This window comes from Salvia miltiorrhiza, chromosome 4, assembly GCF_028751815.1.
Source record: "Salvia miltiorrhiza cultivar Shanhuang (shh) chromosome 4, IMPLAD_Smil_shh, whole genome shotgun sequence".
Taxonomy (NCBI): domain Eukaryota; kingdom Viridiplantae; phylum Streptophyta; class Magnoliopsida; order Lamiales; family Lamiaceae; genus Salvia; species Salvia miltiorrhiza.
The window spans coordinates 16,693,297-16,718,543 of NC_080390.1; the positions used below are offsets into that span (position 1 = coordinate 16,693,297).

The 25,247-nt window shown below is 43.3% G+C and overlaps 1 long non-coding RNA gene across 1 annotated transcript; it reads left to right on the forward strand.

The window, feature by feature from the left end:
- The first annotated feature begins 7,432 nt into the window (after window positions 1–7,432).
- On the forward strand, window positions 7,433–15,624 carry LOC131019867 (uncharacterized). The gene is made up of 3 exons (XR_009100512.1): window positions 7,433–7,638; window positions 11,919–11,982; window positions 15,379–15,624. It is a non-coding gene; the product is annotated as an uncharacterized LOC131019867 (long non-coding RNA).
- Window positions 15,625–25,247: the final 9,623 nt, after the last annotated feature.

Genomic DNA, 25,247 nt, shown 5'->3' on the forward strand with positions numbered 1-25,247 from the left:
AACTATGCCTTTTTCCTTTTTAAGGAATATTTCACGCGTATTCAAGCTCTTTGAGTATTCTTTTATGCGCCCCTTTCTAAACCCGCTTCGTAATTTCCCTTCCCCAGTCATGGTTTCCCCGCTTAATTATCCTTAATTAAGGCCGGTCGTGACAGAGTGGTATCAGAGCAGTTCGTTTGCTCTGAGCCTAAGAGTTTATTTAAGCCAAACTTAGAATGGATCACTAAAGTGTCTAGAGTTCAATCGACAAAGCTCAGCACTTCATCGCATCACACTCAACGAAGCAGAATGGTATGCTCTTCCAAGTTTTGAGTTAATGTTTACAAAAAGTCAGAATTATCGTAATAGCAAAGTGAGTAACTGTTAATAGTTATGTTATGTTGTTATTGAATGAAATGATTTACGCAAGTGCGATTAAGTATGCCTATGGAATGAATCCCTATGAACATAGAGCTATTAAGTTATGAGATCACCACTACGACAGAACATAGAAGCAAACATAGAAGAAATTAGATTGTATCTTTTGGTGGCTATAGTGAAGGCAGCAAGATAAGTGATACGTATAGAATAATTCTTAAGCTCATGATTTTATAGCCGCTATGAATCTCCATGACTTATGCTTAAGTATCCAATTTAGATGATGTGATATTATATGCACCCCTTTCTAAACCCGCTTCGTAATTTCCCTTCCCCAGTCATGGTTTCCCGGCTTAATTATCCCTAATTAAGGCCGGTCGTGACAAGACTGTTCGCGCTTGAGTAGAAAGCACCGGACAAGAATAGAAGAAATTTGCCAGATATAGGCGAGTTGAAAGATGTGCCCATAGTATTTTTGTTCGACACTGAACGTAGAGCTTGCTCCACAACCTCTAAGGAGTAGCCACACCCATAGGCAGAATTACTACGGTTTCATCCGTGTGACCTAACTTAGAATTCGAGTTAAGATCGATTAAGCTCGAGGTTAGAAATCTGAGACTGATGCATATGTGGTACTTGGATATAAATTTGGGGAATGGACTGGTTAGAAGAAAACCATGCGAAGATACAATGCAAGAGGAGACGGATATCTTTTCAGCCACCTGGCCAAGAACCTACTTCCTTCATTGGTATTGAGAGAACATAGAAGAAAACACCGATCATCTCGGCACCACAAGCAAGAAAGCTCTTGTGGAGAAAAGATACAATCGCGTACGTTGTATATCTGAACCAGAGAGAGAGACGAATCCAAGGCAAACGTTGATGACGTGTCAGTTGTACGAGAGTATAAAGACATTTTTCCCGAGACTTTACCGGGATTACCCCAGGCCGAAAGCTTGAGTTTACGATCGATTTAGAGCCTAGCGCCGTACCGACGTTAAAAGCGCCGTACAGAATGGCCCCCACAGAGTTGCAAGAGTTAAAGCTGCAACTCTAAGAACTTCTAGATATGGGTTTCTTTCGACCCAGTGTTTTCCCGTGGGGAGCACCAGTTCTTTTTGTTTAAAAGAATGATGGAAGCTTGAGGCTGTGTATCGATTATCGAGAGTTGAACAAAGTGATGTTAATGAATAAATATCCGTTACCCCGAATCGCTGATCTGTTCGATCAACTACAAGGAGCGAGCATTTTTTTTAAAAAAAGTTTGACATGAGAACGAGATACCATCAGCTGAAGATACGATCGGAAGATATTTCCGAAGACGGCATCGTGTATGCAATAGGGCATTACTATAAACTCAAGGATGTTTGGAAGAGATGTCTTTCGGTTTGACGAATGCTCCGGTAGTATTCATGGACCTCATGAATCGCGTTTTATGAATACTTAGACACGTTCGTGTTAGTCTTCATAGACGATATCCTGATTTACTCGAAGAGTAAACGAGAACACAAAGAGCGTTTGATGACCATGTTGGAGAGATTGCGAGTTGAAAAGCTTTATGCGAAGTTAGTAAATGCGAGTTTTGGCTTGAAGAAGTCAATTTTCTCAGCCATGTTGTTTCCGCAAGAGGAATTGATGTAGACCCAACGAAAGTTCAAGCGGTACAGGAGTGGAGATCGCCAACCACAGCGCACGAGATTAGCAGTTTTCTGGGATTAGCAGGGTATTATCGACATTTTGTTAACGGCTTTTCGAAAATCGCTAAGCCATTGACGCACCTGCTAAAGAAAGAAGTCAAGTTCATTGGACGGACGAATGTGAGCAAAATTTTCAAAAGCTGGAAAAGAGGCTCATTATTGCACCAGTTTAGCTGTTCCGAAAACGAACAAAGAGTATGCAGTGTACACTGATGCATCGAAGAATGGTCTAGGTGGTGTACTAATGTAAGAGGGAAGAGTTATAGCGTATGCTTCGCGACAACTGAGACCGCATGAAGTGAATTATCCGACGCATGATTTAGAATTAGCAGCCGTAGTGCATGCTTTGAAGATCTGGAGACACCATCTCTATGGAGCACGGTGTGAGATATACACTGATCATAAAAGTCTCAAATATTTCTTTGAGCAAAAAGATCTGAACATGCGACAACGAAGATGGTTAGAGTTGGTGAAGGATTACGATTGCGGGATAAATTATCATCTCGGAAAGGCTAACGTAGTAGCTGACGCGTTGAGCAGAAAGAATCAGGGAGAGTTAGGATTTATCCTTGCTCGAGAAAAGAACCTGATCAAGGAATTCGAGAAGATGAATTGGAAGGTAGTAATACCACCACAAACGACAGAAAAATAGTAATTTCTGCACTGAACGTTACACCTGACTTACGATTGAAAATAGTCACAGCTCAAAGAGAGGATGAGAAGATGGAAATGTTGCGAACAAAAATTCAAATCGAGAAAATGGAAAATTATCAAGAGGCGGCAGATAATGCCATTTTGTTTAAAAAGAGAGTGTGTGTGCCTGATAAAGAAGAGTCGAAGAACGAAATCACGAACGAAGCTCATGATACCCTTTACACCGCGTATGCGGAAAGTATGAAAACGTACCAAGACTGAAAAGACGCTTGAATAAGAGAATAAGAAGCGAGAGATGGCATCTTTCGTAGAAGAATGTTTGACGTGTTAACACGTGTAGGCGCCACTTTGGCAACCTTATACAATTACACCTATTAGAGATTTCCACAATAGAAGTGGGACCACATAGCCATGAAATGTGGCATCGATTAGCAAAAGCGAGAGAAGAAAATCCAATAGTTGAGTAATCACTGATAGATTCTTTTGGCGTTAGAGACAATGTTTATGTGAGTTTTCCCTATCTCGGGGAGCATGTTATTTTCGAGTTAAAGAAAAACTCAAACCGAGATATATAGGACCTTATGATATATTAGAGAAAGTAGGCCCTGTAGCCTATAAACTAGCGTTGCCTCCGAGCTTCGCGAACGTCCATGACGTTTTCCATGTTTCTCTAACTGAGAAAGTACGTGTTTGATCCAAACCACGTCATCCATCAAGAAGAAGTGTCCCTGGAACCAGAATTGAGCTATGAAGAGAGACCTAATGCTATGCTGGACTGAAAAATCCAACAATTGAGGGACAAGTCGATTCCTTTGGTGAAAATCCAATGGAGACATCACGGTTAAGAAGAATCAACATGGGAACTGGAAGAGAAGATGAAAGAGAAGTACCCAGAGCTTTTTCCCGAAGGTGAATAACTCAAATTTCGGGACGAAATTTTTTTTAAGGGGGGTGGGATGTAACACCCCGTACTTTTCCCTATGTTGAGAAATAGTGTCTTAACACTAATGAGAGTACTGAGATGTCGAAATACGAATTTTTTTTTTTATGAGCAGATAAGACAGATTGTCTTTTAAATAGAGATACGAGTGAATAAACCGATGATGGAATTAGAGTGATGAGATTTGAGAAATGAGTTGAGATAGAGATGCTGATTGAACTGAGCTGAGATTTTTTTTTTTCCAACTACCGGGAATAGAGTTACCGGATACCGATTATTAGAGTTTGACTGTCCTATTAAGAAAATAGGAATAATGAGTTGGAAATAGAGTCGAGGAAGAAAGAGTGAGAAACCTTGATAATTAAAGTCGGTCTGAGAGACGTCTAGTTGTTTGTATTTGCCGACTGCTTTGATGTGATGTTATGTGAAATTACGTGACTGATTGATTATGTGATTTCTGTGACGTGTGTCATTATGACCAAGTTATTATGATTTTTATTTGAGACTTTAGCACTTGGAATTTTGATTAAGTTTCCAAAGCAAGTGCGGTTTATTTTTACCGAGAAATCGAATGATGACGGTTTATGGAAATTTTTCCTAGCATAATTTTTTTAAAATTATTTTTCCTACGAAGAGGAATATTATATTAAGTGAGTGCACTAATATTAGTGCTATAATAATTTTATTTGATCACATGAATAATTATGCTATGGTATTTTATTATGAGTAATATTTCCATAGTTATTGTGATTTTTATTTAATCACCCTTCTCACACTTTATTTTAATTTCTCTACCATTTGATTAAATGCCTCAAATTGCTAAGTATGGAGATTGAAAAAAAATGCTCTCGTCTCTAGTAGGGTTTTGCGCCGCCGCCGCCTAGGCGGCTCTCTCCGGCCTCTTTTCTGGCCGGCCGGCCTTGGTCTTCTCCGGTCGGCCTCATGACCTCTCTCTTACCATCTGAGTTTCCCCCGCTCTCGGATCTTCTTGGGGCGCAGCCTAGGGTTTCTCAAAATCTGCTACACAACCCTAGAATCTTGGTGAATTCGACTGGAATGGCCTCCCCGCCAGCCTCGAATTCTGTTACGACGCACGAGGTTTCTTTCGATTGGAGTCTCTGTTCGGCCTTCGCTAAGGGTAGGGCTCCGCCGCCGCTCTGGTAGTCTTCGGCCACAAAGACCTTGGAAACGTCCCTCGGCGAATTCAAGGCCCCCTTGATTAAGGAGCCGTCTCTCTTCCATGGTTTTCAGGTTTGCAATAATAGGGTTTCCTTTTCTGATCTGACCCAGTTCGGTTCTTCAACGCCGCCGGTTACTGTTAGGTTCCCCGCCGACTTTGATGTCGCCTCGATGGTGGGATCGACGATCTCTACTTCCAGCACCGTGGAAGTGCAGCCTGTTCCCTCTTCGGAACTGATGGGAAAGGACCGTGTTCACCTTCCCAAAGGGATGTCTTTTGCCGAGACTCTTAAAGCTGGCTCGGGACGTCCCGCTGATGTCCCTGCTCATAACTTTACTGTCCTGAAACCGGGCATGCTTGCGGACCGCCCTTGCTTGTCGCTTTCCTCGGCTTTCCGGCAAAGACAGATCAAAACTTTCCAATTTTCCCTCCATGGCAGGATGTTTCTCAAAAAAGGGGAGGCGCCTCGTTTTGCTGCGGATCTTTTCGCCGAGCTTTCCGCTGTCTGGCAACCTAGTTCGGCATGGGAGGTTATCCCTTTGGGAAAGGGCTACTTCACTCTGAAGTTCACTTCTCCAGCGGACTTTGAAGTTGCTTTTGCGAAATCTGCTTGGCGTCTTCGTGTTGGAATTCTCTTCTTGCAAGCCTGGACTCCAAATTTCAACCCTAATAAGCTGGAGTCTTCCACGGCACAGGTTTGGGTTCGTATTTTTAATTTACCCCATGAATTTTGGCACCCGGAAGTCATGGTTGGTATTGCTAAGCATGTGGGCACTCCGCTCCTTGTGGATGGCTTGTCGGCAAGGGCGTCCGTGGGTTATTTTGCTAGAGTTCTTGTTGAAATGAATTTAGCGCTGTCCATACCTGATTCTCTTGATGTGCAGTGCGATGGGGACATTTTTGAAATTGAGTTTAAATATGAGGAGTTGCCTTCTTTTTGCTGTCTTTGCTCTACTGCTGGCCACTCTACTGAGAATTGCAGGAAACTCCCCTCGGAGATAGATGGTGAGCCGTCTTCCCCGACTTAGCCGGCAGGGCAAAATGGAGGTCGACGTGGCAGACGGCGCCGGGCTCGATCTAGGCGGAGACACGCCAGGAGCAGGAATGTTGTCCAGGTGCGGTCTTTGGATCCGCCGGAAGACCGGGAGGTAACGAAGGATCAGCCAGTTGCTTTGCCGGGTACAAAGGAGACTACTTCCTTATCTCAGGAGGTTCCTTCGGAGGACTCTCCTCGCACCCCAGTGGCTGTTTCGTCGGGTATATCCACGTATAATACGTTCGAGGCTCTTGAGGAGGGGCTGGAGACGGAGGTTGGGAAAGGACCAAACGATATGAGTATCATCAAGGACTCTTCTGTGATTCATGTGGAAGGCTCCTCGGCTGTCGTGCGCTCCTTGAGTAAGAGTATTGAGGTAGTTTCGGCGGAGGCGGATCTCTCTGGCTTGGACCCGTTGGAGGGTTCTTCTTCCCTGACGAAGAACGCGCAACCGGTGCAGTTGGCGGTCACTGGTGCTTTGGCGTCCGGGTCGCAGCGTCCATTGGGTCCTTCCTCCCCCCATCCGAAGAAAGTTCTGGCAGCTCGTCCCCCTCTTCCCTAGGGTCGTGGGGGGAGAGGTGGGCGGACCCCGCCCACAGCCGACTCGGGACGTTTTAGCTATGTTTCTTTTCGCAGTTCCTCCCCGACAGGTGGAGTTTCTATTGACCCCCATGGGAAGAAAGGGGGTAACAAGCCTTTGATGACAGCGCGGCGGGGTTGTTCCCCGGAACCTGCGGAATTCTTGGAAAAGGTTGCTTGATTTCTCTGGCGCTTGATTTCTCTGGCGCTTGTTCTCTCTGGCGCTTGATCTCTCTGGTGCTTGATCCCTCTGGCGCTTTATTCCTCTGGCACTTGATTCCTCTGGGGATTGATCCCTCTGGCGCTTGATCCCTCTGACGCTTGTTTCCTCTGGCGCTTGATCTCTCTGGCGCTTGATCCCTCTGGCGCTTGATCCCTCTGGCGCTTGATTCCCCAGGCGCAGGATTCCTCTGGCGCTTGATTCCTCTGGCGCTTGATTCCTCTGGCCTTTGATCCCGCTGGCGCTTGATCCCTCTGGCGCTTGTTTCTTCTGGCGCTTGACCCTACTGGCGCTTGTCTCCTTTGGCGTTTGCTTTCTCTGGCGCGCGTTCTTGTGTTTTTGTGCTCTACCCGGGACGGCTCTAGCGTGGACTTTGCTTGGCCTCGGTTGTGACCCTTTGCGGTCCCGTCTCTTGTTCGTTCTTGTTTTTTCTTTTTTTTTCGCTTGGGTTTTTTGTCTTTTTTTGTTTTTAGTTTTTCTGTTCTTTCCTTGTTTGCGCCTGTGCTCTCAAGGGTTTTGTTTTTCTTCAATAAAATTTATATTTCAGCAGCTAAGTATGGAGATTGAGAGAGTAGAGATTGAGAGTGTATTATTGAGATAGTAGAGATTGAGGGTGTAGAGATTAGAGTGAGAGAGATCATGCTTTAATTGCCAAATATTCCCTAAGATCACAAAATATTTCATAAGATCTTCAAATCTTCTTTAAGATTCACAAGATCAATTACAATCTTGCAAAGCAAATTCTCTCTCCCTCACTTACAATTTTCGGCCTTCTCTCCCTCTCCCTCACCTCTCACTTTCCTCCATTTTCCTCCATTGAAGAAGACCTTCGGAGCTTCCAAAAATATTACCAAACACCTCAATCCACTCTAAAATCTTCCATAAACACATTCTAGCCACTTATAATCAAGAGAATCCTTGAAGAAGAACTCCAAAGTTAGAGTGAGAAAGTGTGAACTTTGGTAAGAAACTTGGGTAAGTGACCATGTTTTTCCATAAATCTTGCTTGAAGGCTGTTGTGTGTGTATTCTTGAAAGATTGAAGCAAGAAAATCACCCCCTCCCTATTTCTTAAATTTTCGAAAAAGTGGGTCTTCACCCCTTCAAAAATTTTCTTTTTCTTTTCTTGATTTGGGGTGAAAAATGAGATTTACATGAGGTATGTTGATGTTTGATGTGTGTTGTGAAGTATGTGACTTGAGATGTGAAAATCCGATGGAATTTAGTTTACCCAAAAATGGGAACTTTTGAGTCAATGAGTTAAATGATGAATTGATGATGTAGATGAGTCCATGAGATGTATATGATGATGATTGATGGAGTAATTTGGGTATATGATGTCAATTGATGATTTGGATGAGAGTTAGTTTAATAAAATTAGGGATATGTGTATACATGCCCTTATTTGTGAATTGATGATTTATATGTGAGATTAATTGGTTAATAATGATAGATCTATGAATGGATTAAAGATTCATAGGTGTTTGTAAAATTTTCAAAGAGTCTAGTTTAATAAAAATTAGGACTTTTGGTCTATGTGTTATTAAGTGATTTTGGCTTAAGTTATATGTTTTTAAGCATGATAGTAGTGTCTTGGTATCTTTGATTAAGTCTATTGTAGGCTAAATAAAATTTTGACTTAATTTAGTTTGTATGAGTTTTGAGTTCTTGTATGAAGTGAGTTTGATGCTTGGTAAAAGGAGGTCCAAATTGCTCTATGACCATTATGTGAATTTTTGTCATGTTTTGTTAAGAGTTTTATGTTGATACATGGATTTTCATTAAAATATAGTTTACGTGATAAAAAGAGAATAAATATGTGAATAATGAGTTATATGACGTGAAAGATCATGTTTGAGTAATTGAGTAACTTTGAGCATGAGAATGAAAAGAGAATTTGTTTGTGATGCATGCCATGGAGGCCCAAGTTACGTTGCATATGTGGGCTGATTTAATAGAGTCTTTTATTTTGTTTTATCTTATAATTTTCGTGGGTTATGTTAGGGTGGCTGAAATTAGGCCTTAGTTGAGTCAATTTTGAGTTTTATACCTTGTTTTGACTAAGGATATGTTTCCTTATTAGATTAGGAGTTATTTTCCATGTTTATTCTCCTAGTTTGGTTAGGTTTTCGCATACCTTATTTGTAGTCTTTATGATGGACGAAAATTAGGGTTTAGATTAGGTTTTAGTTGTTTCCTTATTAGACTAGGTCTCTTTATTGTTGCCTATATATAGGCCTCTTGTTATGAACGAATTATCAACCAATTTTACATCAAATTTCGTGAGTTATCACTTCTCCTTGAGAGTTTCGAATTTTCTCTTGTATATTCCAAGAGAGTTCATTTATCCGGCGTAACGGCGAGTCAACCATCCCTCGTCGCGTGTCATTCATCGTCCCCGAGTTGCTGCGTCAACTTCACATTGAGGTTTAGGGATCCGTTCGCCTAAATCATTCCGTGGGTTAGATTCAGAGGTTTTGGGATTCCATATTTTTATCAGTCTTTAATTTTATTAGTTCGTTTTTCAGTCTTCCGCTTGCGTATTCGATTTGATCAGCCAGGATCATATCATCTGGTATCAGAGCCGCGTTTCGTATCCAGATTTTCGCAGGAAATCAAGTTCTGGCAGTCTCCGAAAAACGGCCATAACTTTCTGTACAGAGCTCGGATTAAGGCGAATTAGGTGGCCAAAGAAAGCTCTCTCGAAGACGAAGAAGTCGTATTTCTGGGTAAAATACGAGTGGAGGACGTTTTATGCTTAAAACGAAGGGTTGAAGTTGGCTGACCTGTTCAGCGACGAATTGATAAATTCCTAGGAATTCTTCAGGAGTATGACTGGAGTCGATTTGCCTACATATATGGTGGAAGAGCTGCAGAGAATCATAGAGAATGCGTTTAAGCCTATTCATGAGAGGTTAGATTTAATTGAGCAATCTCAACGGAGACCGGATCAGAATTTTCTTCAGTCAATTAGGCGTCCTCGAAGGGGTCTTATGAAAGAAGAAAAATCTTACGAGGAAGAGTTCGAGAATGCTTCTCGACAATTTTATAGCTGCAAGAAAAGGCGAGATGAAGCAAGGGATCATGAGAATATCAAGTTGAAAAATATTCCATCAATCCAAAAGAAACACGATCATAAATCGTATCTTGGAGGGGAGTGGGATAATTGGATCTATGAAGAGAATCAGTCATTGCCAATGCAACAACTAGAAGACACCGTCACTCTCAACCAGACAAGCCACCGTTTGAATCCAAAAAAGATGAATGTTGAAGTGGAAGTCGTGGCGTATATCAATGAAAGAGGCATGTTTGAATCCAAAGGAGTTGGTGGAAGTTGATAGAGAGGTTGATGTCAAAGATGATGAGTCTACTCCTAAGTTGCTAAAATTGAAGGATTCAAGTGACGAAGTTCTTGAGGAATCTACTCCAACTAATTTGGAAGCAAAGGCTTTGACGCAAGCTAAGGGCGTTGAAAAGGAGCAGCCCATAGATAAAAAGGAGATTGGGTTTATGCAGAAGTCATTTCTTGCAAGGGCTTGTGATTGGATGTGGGCCGTGAAGGAGGAGAGGCTGATCATTGTGTTGCGGTTCAAGGTTCAAGAGAAGTCAGAGTTAGAGCCGAAGAAGAAGAATAGTGCACAAGGGAGAAAAGCTATGGTCCAACAGTCAATTAATGCAAGGAACGAAAATTTGATTTTTGATCCCGGCATTTGGATTGACGACTTGGATTTGAGGACAAATCCCTTTCAAGAGGAGGGGAATGATGCATGCCATGGAGGCCCAAGTTACGTTGCATATGTGGGCTGATTTAATAGAGTCTTTTATTTTGTTTTATCTTATAATTTTCGTGGGTTATGTTAGGGTGGCTGAAATTAGGCCTTAGTTGAGTCAATTTTGAGTTTTATACCTTGTTTTGACTAAGGATATGTTTCCTTATTAGATTAGGAGTTATTTTCCATGTTTATTCTCCTAGTTTGGTTAGGTTTTCGCATACCTTATTTGTAGTCTTTATGATGGACGAAAATTAGGGTTTAGATTAGGTTTTACTTGTTTCCTTATTAGACTAGGTCTCTTTATTGTTGCCTATATATAGGCCTCTTGTTATGAACGAATTATCAACCAATTTTATATCAAATTTCGTGAGTTATCACTTCTCCTTGAGAGTTTCGAATTTTCTCTTGTATATTCCAAGAGAGTTCATTTATCCGGCGTAACGGCGAGTCAACCATCCCTCGTCGCGTGTCATTCATCGTCCCCGAGTTGCTGCGTCAACTTCACATTGGGGTTTAGGGATCCGTTCGCCTAAATCATTCCGTGGGTTAGATTAAGAGGTTTTGGGATTCCATATTTTTATCAGTCTTTAATTTTATTAGTTCGTTTTTCAGTCTTCCGCTTGCGTATTCGATTTGATCGGCCAGGATCATATCAGTTTGATATGTTCGTTGAGACGTTTTCCATGAGATTTGAGTTTATGATGAAAGAAAAGAGTCGAGATTGAGTACTATGAGTATTTGTGTTGTACTTGAATGTTTTTAAGCGCTTTAAATGCTTAAAATGAGCTTTGATGAGTTTGCTTTGAAGAAATGTTGAGTTGAGCATGTTTGCTTGCGTGAATGATTCGGAGTCGTTTTTCATGACGCACTGACCTACTGTTTTCGAGGGGTTTTTGATACCCAAACACCACGAAACTTTTATGGTAAGTATATTTGAGAGTCTTGAGCACACCGGTAAAATTTCAAGTCATTTGGACTTTGTTTACTATTTTTTCAAAAATCAAACTTTTCGGTTGCTAAAAACTGCCGAATATGGTAGACTGTAGTAAAACAGTCATATCTCCTAAAACACTTGGAGATTTTTATCCTACGTTTTTTTAAATGCAACTAGACTCAAAGAGGTTTCTTTTGGTATAAGTTACGACTCCAGGGGAGTTCGGTACAGAGTCTGGTGAGGTTTTAAAGTTGAGTCAGTGCAGAGTGAAGTTTGTTTTTGACTTGTCTATGTGTGTTTTTCATATGCTTAAGTGTTTATACTTGTTTATGTGCTTGATTGCTATGAGTTTGAGCCAAGTTGAGAGTTAAGTCGATAATAGGACGTGTGAATCCTTAGAAGCCGAGTATACCTAGGGATTGAGTTTTAATGGGTAAATAGACGTTGAGTGAAAAGTTATAGTTGAGATGAGATTGGAATTAGTAATGAGTTACTAATCGAGATTCATTTTATGACATGAACCTTCGATGATGATGATAATCCCTGAAGACACGAGCAGAGCAAGGAAGTAAGTAACTCCGCTTTGACGGGAGATTTTGAGTAAGGTCTTCAGGTGGGCAATATTTTGAGTATATGTTTATCATATGAGCTTTCTAGAATGATTTGATGATGTTATGAGCTGCTGAAATATAAATTTTATTGAAGAAAAACAAAACCCTTGAGAGCACAGGCGCAAACAAGGAAAGTTCGGAAAAACCCAAACCAAAAAACAAAAAACAAAAAAGACAAAAAACCCAAGCGAAAAAAGAAAGAAAAAACAAGAACGAACAAGAGACGGGACCGCAAAGGGTCACAACCGAGGCCAAGCAAAGTCCATGCCAGAGCCGTCCCGGGTAGAGCACAACACAAGAACGCGCGCCAGAGAAAACAAGCGCCAAAGGAAACAAGCGCCAGGGGGATCAAGCGCCAGAGGGGTCAAGCGCCAGAGGAACCATGCGCCAGAGGAGTCGGGTGCCAGAGGGATCAAGCGCCAGAGGAAACAAGCGCCAGAGGGATCAAGCGCCAGAGGAATCAAGCGCCAGAGGAAACAAGCGCCAGAGGGATCAAGCGCCAGAGGAGTCGGGCGCAAGAGGGATCAAGTGCCAGAGGAAACAAGCGCCAGAGAGACCAAGCGCCAGAGAGACCAAGCGCCAGAGAGATCAAGCGCCAGAGAAAACGAGCGCCAGAGAAATCAAGCGCCAGAGAAATCAAGCGCCAGAGGAATCAAGCGCCAGAGGAACCAAGCGCCAGAGGAATCAGACAACCTTTTCCAAGAATTCCGCATCCGGGGAACAACCCCGCCGCGCTGTCATCAAAGGCTTGTTACCCCCTTTCTTCCCAGGGGGGTCAATATAAACTCCACCTGTCGGGGAGGAACTGCGAAAAGAAACATAGCTAAATCGTCCCGAGTCGGCGGTGGACGGGGTCCGCCCACCTCTCCCCCCACGACCCTGGGGTAGAGGGGGACGAGCTGCCAGAACTTTCTTTGGATGGGGGGATGAAGGACCCAAGGGACGCTGCGACCCGGACACCAAAGCACCAATGACCGCCAACTGCACCGGTTGCGCGTTCTTCGTCAAGGAAGAAGAACCCTCCAACGGGTCCGAGCCAGAAAGATCCGCCTCCGCCGGTACTACCTCAATACTCTTACTCAAAGAGTGCACGACAGCCGAGGAGCCTTCCACATGATTCACAGAAGAGTCCTTGATGATACTCATATCGTTTGGTCCTTTCCCAACCTCCGTCTCCAGCCCCTTCTCAAGAGCCTCGAACGTATTATACGTGGAGATAACCGATGAAACAGCCACTGGGGTGCGAGGACAGTCCTCCGAAGGAACCTCCTGAGACAAGGAAGTAGTCTCCTTTGTACCCGGCAAACCAACTGGCTGATCCTTCGTTATCTCCCTGTCTTCCGGCGGATCCGAAGACAGCGCCTGGACAACATTCCTGCTCCTGGCGCGTCTCCGCCTAGGTCTAGCCCGGCGCCGTTTGCCACGTCGACCTCCATTTTTCCCTGCCGACTGAGTCGGGGAAGACGGCTCACCATCTGTCTCTGAGGGGAGTTTCCTGCAATTCCCAGTATAGTGGCCGACAGTAGAGCAAAGACAGCAAAAAGAAGGCAACTCCTCATATTTAAACTCAAGTTCAAAAATGTCCCCATCACACTGCACATCAAGAGAATCAGGTATGGACAGCGCTAAATTCATTTCAACAAGAACTCTAGCAAAATAACCCACGGACGCCCTTGCCGACAAGCCATCCACAAGGAGCGGAGTGCCCACATGCTTAGCAATACCAACCAAAACTTCCGGATGCCAAAATTCATGTGGTAAATTGAAAATACAAACCCAAACCTGTGCCGTGGAAGACTCCATCTTATTAGGGTTGAAATTTGGAGTCCAGGCTTGCAAGAAGAGAATTCCAACACGAAGATGCCAAGCAGATTTCGCAAACGCAACTTCAAAGTCCGCTGGAGAAGTGAACTTCAGAGTGAAGTAGCCCTTTCCCAAAGGAATAACCTCCCAAGCCGAGCTAGGTTGCCAGACAGCGGAAAGCTCTGCGAAAAGATCCGCAGCAAAACGAGGCGCCTCCCCTTTTTTGAGAAAATCCTACCATGGAGAGAAAATTGGAAAGTTTTGATATGTCTTTACCGGAAAGCCGAAGAAAGCGACAAGCAAGGGCGGTCCGCAAGAATGCCCGGTTTCAGGACAGTAAAGTTATGAGCAGGGACATCATCGGGACGCCCCGAGCCAGCTTTAAGAGTCTCAGCAAAAGACATCCCTTTGGGAAGGTGATCACGGTCTTTTCCCATCAGTTTTGAAGAGGGAACAGGCTGCACTTCCACGGTGCTGGAAGTAGAGTTCGTTGATCCCACCATCGAGGCAACAGCATAGTCGGCTGGGAACCTAACAGTAACCGGCGGCGTTGAAGATCTGAACTGGGTCGGATCAGAAAAGAAAATCCTATTATTGCAAACCTGAAAACCATGGGAGAGAGACAGCTCCTTAAGCAAGGGGGCCTTGAGTTCGCCGAGGGTCGTTTCCAAAGCCCTTGTGACCGAAGACTGCCAGAGAGGATCATGGCCGGAACTTCCTTCCCTTGGGGCCCGATGAGAGGTCAGAGCCCTAGACCAGGATTGCTCCTTATCCGACAGCGGCGGCGGAGCCCTACCCTTAGCGAAGGCCGAACAGAGACTCCAATCGAAAGAAACCTCGTGCGCCGTAACTGAAGGCGAGGCTGGCGGGGAGGCCATTCCAGCCGAATTCACCAAGATTCTAGGGTTGTGTAGCAGATTTTGAGAAACCCTAGGCTGTGCCCCAAGAAGATCCGAGAGCGGGGGAAACTCAGACGGTAAGAGAGAGGTCATGAGGCCGACCGGAGAAGACCAGAGCCGGCCGGAGAGAGCCGCCTAGGCGGCGGCGGCGCAAAACCCTACGAGAGGCGAGAGCATTTTCTATCGGCTTGGCCTCCACTTGCTGTGCTTGGTTTTGGGTTTTGGCTGTCTTTGATGATGTTATGAGATTAACAAATGTTTTGAGATAAATGATGTTTGAGAACTGTTTGACTTGCCAATTTTTGATGTTCAGCTTGTATGTTACCCTCTACTGATGAGATGAGACGAATTCGGTCCTGCCACAAGCGGGATTTTGTGCACAGAGGTGACTGTGAGCCGTCTTCGGGTCGGCCGGTCACGGTACTTGAGAGGGAGGCCTACTTCTCAGTACCTTAAATATAATGATGAGTTGTAGATGCGGTACATACATGTCGATTACTTTGTCTGCAGACACTTATTTATGATGTTGATTATGAAAACTGCATGCACAGATTCATTTATGCTAACTTATTTCTGTGTATTGCTGAGATATGGCAAGCTTCAAACTTATAGCTCTAAGAGCACTTTCCTTGTTTTTCGGCGTTTGCCCACTGAGTATTATGTACTTACGCCCTGCATGTATTTCTAAATGTGCAGACTAAGCGAGGAGCGAGATTGGACTGGTGCTGGTGGGGAATTGTTAGAGGATGTATTTACTTTATCGCATTTCCATTTTGACGATAAAGTCTTGATGATTGATATATATATACTTTGATTTTCTTTTGAATTTAAGCAATGTACTCACGGTTATATGTCTTCATACATATAATCGATTCGCCTTTTGCTGCGATACTCTGCATATTATTCTTCCTTACGAAAAATGAGCTATACCCGTTTTGTTTTTGTTCGTGAAATTCCTGATAAATAAAAAGTTATAACGACATTGACGATTTTACCCTTGGGTTCCTTTATGATGATTAACACCTTTCGATGCGAGCTTCCGCTTGATGTTCGACCTATTCCTCTTATCTTTTATTCTTTTAATAATAGTCGTATCGATACTCGTACCCCGCTATTACTAGCGTCGGGAATCGGGCTGCGACACCTTTTCAGCTCTTGCCTCCAGATTTCCTCCACCAATGTCATTAAATTAGCCTTGAACGTCCTGGCCCTAGCTCTCGTCACTGAACTGCATCATTAAATGCATCATTGGTGGAGGCCTCTACTCTGGAGGCCTCTACTCTTAACTGCATCATTAAATGGTCCAGTGACGAGAGCTAGGGCCAGGACGTTCAAGGCTAATTTAATGACATTGGTGGAGGAAATCTGGAGGCAAGAGCTGAAAAGGCCAATTGGAGAAGGACCGACGGATCAGAGCTCAAAGGTGGTAAACCTTATTGCTTACCGAGTTGAACCACCAGAGAAGTCTCGATTCCTCTGGCTTTGCCAGAACAGCGGAATCATGCCGCCCAGAGAAGACTCGATTCCTCTGGCCTTGCCAGAGCAGCGGAATCGTTATCCCCGGGAAGAATCGACTGGGCAGAGAATTCACGTCGAGTCTGCCCGAGCAGAGAATTCACGGCGAGTCTGCCCGAGCAGAGAAATCAAGTGGAGTCTGCCCGAGCAGAGAAATCAAGTGGAGTCTGCCCGAGCAGAGAGTTCAAGTGGAGTCTGCCCGAGCAGATTCAACCCGCCAGAGAAGACGTGATTCCTCTGGCTTTGTCAGAGCAGACTTGATTCCTCTGCGTCTTTCAGAGGATTTCTCACTAGGGTTTCTTTTGACTTGCTGAACAAGTTCCGTTATTTCTTTTTCTGTTTATTTTCTTTTTACGTAGGGTTTCCCGTTCCCTATAAATAGGGATGTTATGTGTTGGACAAGGCAGACAATTTTGATAATATAACAATGAGTTTAATTCTCTCTCAAGTTTTCGAATTCTTCTTGATAAACAAGGATTCAACCTATCGACGAATCGACGAGATCTACATCCCTCGCCGTGTGTCATTCAGCGTCTCCGAGTTCCTGCGTCAAATGCACGTTGGGGTTTAGGGAATTATTCGCCTAGATCATTTCGTGGTTTAGATTTCAGGGGTTTTGAGGCATTCCATCTTTTATCTGTAATTTCAATTTGTTCCGTTCATTCTCAATCTTCCGCGTATAAATCAAGTAGATCGGAATTTTCCATATCTTTTAGTTTATCGTCGTGTTTTCCGGTGAAACTCCATAATCACCGGCCAAGTTCATATCAACTTCATTCAACCTAGAGGCAAGAATCTTGGTGATGACTTTGAAAAAGAAATTTCCCAACACAATAGGCCGGAAGTCAGAAACAAGAACCGCATCTGTCTTCTTGGGGAGAAGACAAAGTAAGTTGGAGTTGAGACCATGGGGGAGATAGCTATGAGTGAAGAACCGGCGAACAACAGCAATAAGGTCCTCCCCCACCACCTCCCACGAATGCTGAAAGAAAGCGCCATTGAACCCGTCAGGACCAGGGGCACTATTCCTATCCATGGAGAAAACAGCCAGACGAATATCCTCAGCAGAAGGAGGAGTTGTGAGCATAGCAGCCTGGGCTGAGGTGACTGAAGCCGAAATGTAACCAGAAATCCAAGATCTATCCACCGGTTCAGAAATCGGTTCAGAAAAGAGATCCTCATAAAAATGTATCACATGGGCCGCCATGACATCCGGGTCCTCCGAGATAACCCCATCAATATTAAGCTGCTTAATATTTTGATTGGAACGACGCCACTTAACCATAGAGTGGAAGAAGCGAGTGTTCCTATCACCATCAGAAAGCCAAGAGACCCTACTTTGCTGCCGCAGGTGCTCCGACTTACGCAGGAGGACCGAGCCAATGCGAGCTAGAAGGGAATAGAATTGATTTTGGAATGGAATGATAATGGGAATGGAATGGAATGAAATATAAGATTCATATGGTTGGTATTTACAAGGAATGAATGGATAGGAATAAAATAAAATTAATACAATAATAATAATATTAAATTATTATTATTATTATTATTATTATTATTATTATTATTATTATTATTTTATTCATTATCATTGTTTTACTAGTATTATCATTTATTATTTTAATATTAATATTATTTAGTTATTTATTATTATTAAAATTATTTATTATGTTTACTAATATTATTTTTTTATTATTAATTTTATTACATTATAATTATTATTTATTATATTAATATTATTATTTATTTATTATTATTATTAAAATTATTTTATTATTTTTACTATTATTATTTATTATTATTAATTTTATTATATTTTATTATTATTTTTTGCAATAATTAATATTTATTATATTAATAATATTAAATTATTTTACTATTTATTACTCCCTCCGTCCCATTAAAGTTGGCCACATTCTTTTCAGCACGGAGATTAAGAAATAAATTGTTATGTATTAATTAAGTGTGTTCCAATAAAATTAAAGAGTTAATTAGATATGGTCCACATCCCACTTCTCACTGCACCTTCTGGCTGCCGGCAACGACAGCGCCGGCGCCGACGACAACGACGGCGACACCGGCGGTCTTCAAAAAAATCAAAAAACACTTTGTCGCTGAGAATCGCATCGGCAACAATCAAAAACCAAAAAATCAATCCAATTTTTCTCAATCAAACCAGAAAATCAATTTTCCCCAATTTTCCTCAATCAAACCACAAAATCAATCTAATCAAAAATCAAAAGAACCAGAAAATTAAACCCCTTGTCACTGAGAATCGCATGACCGACGGCTGGCCTCACCACCGCCGGCAGAGATGAAAGACCGAGAGAGAGAGAGAGGGGTGAAGAGAGAGGGGTAAGACAGCGACTGGTTGCTGTGAGAGAAGGGCGGCGCCGTGGCTGGGAAAAGGGCGCCGCCGTGGCTGAGGAAAGGTAATCAGGTGAGCCGGCGTCCCTAATCACCATTGTCCCCAAATCGCGACACCTCAAATCTGGGCGAACCACCCCCAAAACGCGCGATCCGGAACCCTAAGGTAAGCGATTGCTGCCTTGCTCACTGGAGACGAAGGCAGATTTAGACGAGGAAGCCAGCGGTCAGTCGAGAGAGAAGAGAAAAGGCGTCCGACGGAGATAGAAAGAGAGAGGGACAGAGCAGCGGCAACATTTTCAGCGTGCGCGTGCGCGCAACGAGAAAGATAGAGGGAGAGAACAGAGGCTAGGGAGGTCAGAGGCGAGGGAGGTCGGGGGCGGGGCGGGGGCCAACGGCCGACGGCGGTGTCGTTCGCCGGAGAAGAAAAAAGAAGGAGAGCTTAGAAAGTGGCGGCTAGGTTAGGTGCAAATGATGGAAAAATAGATTTAAGTAGGTTAAATTAGGGTTTTCTTAATAACTTAATTAGTGGCTTTAATTAAGTTAATTTTTTGCCATTTTTAGAAAGTGGCCAACTTTAGTGGGACAACCAAAATGGAAATATAGCCAAGTTTAATGGGACGGAGGAAGTAATATTATTATTATTATTTAATTAAATAAATAAACTTTTATTATATAGTAATCTCATATTCGTGGAAATACATAATACCATGGGGGGGAGGGGAAGAAAGGCTAATCTCATATGTATGCCATCGGGAATGACGATTCCCATTACAAAAGCAGTAACAGCCATAGGATTGGGAATGGACGCAGGAATCACCATTCCATTCTCATTCCATTCCTGCATACCAGTCATGCCCTAAGGAGGTGATTGGTATGATGGAATGGAATGAGGGTGAAATGAAATGAATGTAGGAATGGAATGAAGGGAGGAAAAGAATGACAAACCTTGGTGATTCATTTGTTTGGTATGTATAAGGAATATAAAAGGAACGGAATTGTAATTCCTTGTTTGATTTCATTCCTATGATTGGTATCTAAAAATAAATTCTAGGAATGGAATGGAATGGAATTTTTTATTTTTTTTTTACTAAATTAACATTGACATCATAATTTATCAAATTGGCATTATTTTGCATCTCTCTTCCATCTCTATTTTGTGTTATATTTGTAGGGACAAACCAAAATCTGCATTGGGTAAAATCGGAAAGAAAAAAAAATTGAATATTAATAAAATTAATTTTTGTTTAAAAAAAAAAAGCTGACTTATTTTTCATGCATATTACTACCCAGAAACATACACCCCCCAAATTAATTTAATTTTTCTTGCCACCCAAACCCCACTCCCCACCCCACCCCCTATCTTTTTTTAAAAATTTTCTTGCCACCCCCAACCCCCCTCCCCCAATTTTTTGTGTATTTTACTCGCCACCCCCACACTTCCCCCCCCCCCCTCCCCCGCCCCTCAAAAAAAATTCTTTTCTAAAAAAAAATTCTCGCCACCCCCACCCACCTCCCACTAACCCCCTTCCCCCCACTCCCCCTTACCTCCCAATTTTTTTTAGGGTTGGTGAAACGAGAAACCAACACCTAAACTAGAAAGCAGTAAACGACACCAGATTTACGTGGTTCGGTCGAGAAGACCTACGTCCACGGGGGTTTTGGGGGGTTTTCCACTATATTTTAGAGAGTATTTTACACTTTACAAGAGATGAATGAATAATGAGATGATCCCCCTCTAACCTACTCCTAAGTCTCTATTTATAAGCATGTAAATAAGCCCTAGGGCCTCAAGCCCATTTACTAAGATAACTGGGCTTAAGCCCCTTTAATACATTGACCTTGGTCTGAATCGCCTATGCTTGCTTGACTACGCCGGAAGCTCTATTATTTCTTTTATTATCCCAAATCTTCAATTAAACCTGCACTGGTTAGCTTAATAATAATAATACTAACCATAAGCATAAATAGACATGTTCCCATTATATAGTGCACAGCGCTGGTGCATATTTCAGTCCTCATCAGCTACTCCCCCCTGGTCTGGTTGAACCGGGTATTCTTCGTGTTCAGCCAGCCAAGTATTGTTAAAGCCAGCGCTGTGCTGTTTTCCTTAATCCCTACAAATCATGAAGACATAAGAGTTTTAATATTATAAGAAAGCAGAGATAAGCATTTTCCCCTTGACTTTGGAATTGTAGTTCCAAATTAGATTTCCTTCTTGTTTATTGAATGTTGACAAAGATAAATAATTTCCATTTCTTTGGGCGCATAAGAAGACCAGCGCTGAGAATACCCCATATTGAATACTTAGCATAGGTAAGCAATATAAATGCTTTGTGTTGGATGAACCAGAAGACCGCTGCAAGAATACCCGAATAACATTGGAAGACCCATGTCAAAGTTGAGAAATATGATACTCTGATCATGTGAAAAAACCCGTCATAAATATTTGTCGAGTCTGAACAATATACCTTGTTGAGCGCGTAAGAAATCCAGCGCGTGAGAAGACCAATAGATGACAATAGCACGCCAAAAGGCAGCTTATTTCTCGCTGAGCAGCGATTAAAATAGATCAAAGCAGCCCATAGAGTAAAGGCGCAAAACAGTGTAGCCCGTAGAGTAGAGCAGAGAAATACCCGGTCAGAGCAGAGAAATTCCTATCAGATCAGAGAAATGCTCGTCAGAGCAGCCCGGTCAGAGCAGAGAAATACCTATCAGATCAGAGAAATGCTCGTCAGAGCAGCCCGGTCAGAGCAGAGAAATGCCCTTTCAGAGCAGAGAAATGTCCTTCAGAGCAGCCCGGTCAGGGCAGAGAAATGCCCTTTCAGAGCAGAGAAATGTCCCTCAGAGCAGCCCGGACAAAGCAGAGAAATGCTATTTCAGAGCAGAGAAATGTCCCTCAGAGCAGCCCGGTCAGAGCAGAGAAATGCCCTTTCAGAGCAGAGAAATGTCCCTCAGAGCAGCCCGGACAGAGCAGAGAAATACACTTTCAGAGCAGAGAAATGTCCCTCAGAGCAGCCCGGTCAGAGCAGAGAAATGCCCTTTCAGAGCAGAGAAATGTAATTCAGAGCAGCCCAGTCAGAGCAGAGAAATGCCCTTTCAGAGCAGAGAAATGTCCCTCAGAGCAGCCCGGTCAGGGCAGAGAAATGCCCTTTCAGAGCAGAGAAATCCCAACAGAGGATTGAAATCCCAGCAGAGCGTTGAAATCCCGGCAGAGCATTGAAATCCAGGCAGAGCATTGAAGTCACGGCAGAGCATTGGGGTCACGGACGGCGGCAGAGCATTGGGGTCACGGACGGTGGCAGAGCATTGGGATCACGGACGGCGGCAGAGCATTGGGATCACGGACGGGGGCAGAGCATTGGGATCACGGACGGTGGCAGAGCATTGGGATCACTACAGAGCAGTGAAATGACGGTAGAGCAGTGAAATCACGGCAGAGTAGTGAAATCACGGCAGAGCAGTGAAATCACGGTAGAGCAGTGAAATCACGGCAGAGCAGTGAAATCATGGCGGAGCATTCCTCAGCTGCTTCCCTCCTTTGTATGCATTCCTTTGCTGCTTCCCATCCAAGCATTCCTTTGCTGCTTCCCATCCAAGCTTTGAGCACTCTACGCGGAGCATGGAAGACCCGGGGGGTGCAACCAACTTTCGCGGCTTACGATTAAATAGTAACCCTCTGCGCGGAGCATGGAGGACCCGGGGGTGCAACCAACTTTCGCGGCTTACGATTAAATAGTAACCCTCTGCGCGGAGCATGGAGGACCCGGGGGTGCAACCAACTTTCGCGGCTTACGATTAAATAGTAACCCTATGCGCGGAGCATGGAGGACCCGGGAGGTGCAACCAACTTTCGCGGCTTACGATTAAATAGTAACCCTCTGCGCGGAGCATGGAGGACCCGGGGGGTGCAACCAACTTTCGCGGCTTACGATTAAATAGTAACCCTCTGCGCGGAGCATGGAGGACCCGGGGGGTGCAACCAACTTTCGCGGCTTACGATAGCTTCCCTCTGCGCGGAGCATGGAGGGCCCGGATGGCACAACCAACTTTCGCGGCTTACGATAGCATCCCTCTGCTTTTCCCTTGACTTGCTTAGAAGCAATTTTGAATTTGTAAATTGGGGACTACGGGTATACACCCTACTTCCCCCTCTGGTGACATGTGCAATGCCCTGCATGAACATGTTAAGTAGAATATGCAAGTTGCAATTCAAGCCCTAGCACATATGCAGAAGGTGTGCAGCTTCGTTTACTAATAATGCCATATTTCAAGTTTAAGCACATATGCAGAAGTTGTGCAGCTTCCAAGATGATGTTGTGATTACACAAAGATCATATAAGTTATGGTTTTGCCCAAATAAAGAAGTAGAATATGTCCCAAATCCCTATCCTGCTGACATGTTCCCATAAAGTACCCTAAGATCATAATTTTGCCTAGTGATAAAGCATAATACTCCCCCATCATGCTCACATGCTTCCACGAGATAAAGTTCAGCGAAGTACCTGAATTACCACTTACAAGTGGTTTACCGTTTTCATGTTATGGCGGTTCCCATATTTTGTTCAAAGCTTTCCCAAATTTAATTGCCCTGTGCTACAAGATCTCTTAGGCACAGATATTAGTACAAATATGAAAGCCCCTTTGAGATAGGGCTGTAAATCGTCAGTTCTTCTAAATCAATATGTGGTAATTTCTTAGAAAGGAAATTGGTCATTGTCTAGTGGCAACAGTAACTTCAATTAATCGTGATCCATGTCAATCCCTAACTTAGAGAAATCATCACGAAACCAGAGTAAGAACATAGTAAGATCAATCCCGAATTTAGAGAGAAGTCATATTGAAATCAGCCGTGCATTTGCAAAATAGTCCATATAGCATTTTCAACAATGTTTTAAAACATGATTCACAAGTTCAATAGCAATTAGAACCAACATAATTCGTCCCCCAAACTGATAGATCTGCATAAACTTCGAATAAACCACATTGTCAACACCCCAGCCCATTAAATCAACAAAGCAAATGTTATGCCGATAAACAAAACTGACTCGAAATGAATTAACATGTCCACATAATTTTTGCCCCACAAAAGCTAAAACAAGTGTGAAAATTGACTTAAGCTCCGTTAAATCCCAACAAAATATGCCCAGAAGATGACACCCTAAGCAACTCCTCAAAACCTTGAGGTTGAATTATGAATTAACAAATAATCAGTCGAATGGAAACAAAGACAATCCCACAATATAGTCCACAAAATCCCATAAGATCCCTCGCCGGCGCGATTTCAGCTGGCTGTGAAGCCTCGACAACATCTAAGGATGGCCAAATATTGTTCCCCCTGTCAAGGCACCATCAAAGACAAAGAAAGAGTCAGCCGACGACGCGGCGTTGCTTCAAGGAATTAAATAAGTTTACATATCTGATGTTTAGGAAGAAAAACCACAGTAGATACAAGATAAGACCAATTTAGTCTGCGAGCAGAGAGATTTATTGCAAATAAAATATCTACAACATAATTTCAAAACCGAACTTATGAACTGGGAAACACTGCTTCAGTTTAGTATGAATGGCTGATTCTAGGCCTCTACTTGATTTCAAATTTGTATTCACTTACACACAATGAAGAATTTATGTTTTTCATTAAAGCTATCAAGCAGATTAAGCATAAATGGACATCAAGCCAATCAAGAATCGTTCATGTCAGATTTGATCAACACCTCATAGTTGACTTTGAAAAGCAAACAATACATAAGCTAATAGAAAATCATTTTAAAGCACATATCACACCACGATCATACAATGAGATATAGATACATCTCTGACTTTTTTATAGCTAGCTATTTTATTTGAAGCATCAAACACTTTATTGCATATAGAAGATTGGACTTAGCTTTTGTTGGAGGGCCAAGTGCCCTGTTCAGTCGAGCCCAAGGGGACGACAACGGAAAGCTCTTGTTGTTCCACCGAAATCCATAAGCTTCATGCCCCTACAATCCGAGAGAAGGCTCGTTGTGTTTACTCTCTCCTCGTCGTTTCTGTTTTTTCATGAGGCCCGGACTGAATTCATCCCTGGCCCGAATCCTTGCCCACTGTGAGTCAGCACAGCTGGAACCTCAACCCACGAATCATCCATCACAGAGCAGAGCAACTCCATGTTCACATTTCACCCCGTCAGAGCAGAGAAGTTCCCGTCACGAGCAGAGAAGTTACCGGCAGAGCAGAGAAGTGCCCGTCACGAGCAGAGAAGTTCTCGTCAGGGCAGAGAAGTGCCCGTCACGAGCAGAGAAGTGCCCGTCACGAGCAGAGAAGTGCCCGTCGTGCGCGGCTCCTACACGGCGACAGTGGTATAGGCGGAGGCGGGCTCCAGTTTTGCCCTGATTTCGTGAATCTTTGGTGGAGATGAGATGCAGTATGGTGGATCTGGTTTTGATCCGTCAGAGATTTCCCAGATCCCTCCTTCTTCCCCTTTTCATTTCTCCTGAGAAGTACAGAGAAATTTCACAAGCAATGTAAGTTCAACAAAATTGAAGGACTCATTCACGCATGAAATAGATTAAGAAACTCGCTAATAAGTAAAAATCTCCCCTGTCAGATTAGATAAACCCTTCGACGGAGCGATTCTGGCAGAAATCGGCACGGTTCTGGCGAGCTGCGTAACCTCAACATCTTCGATGGATGGCGGA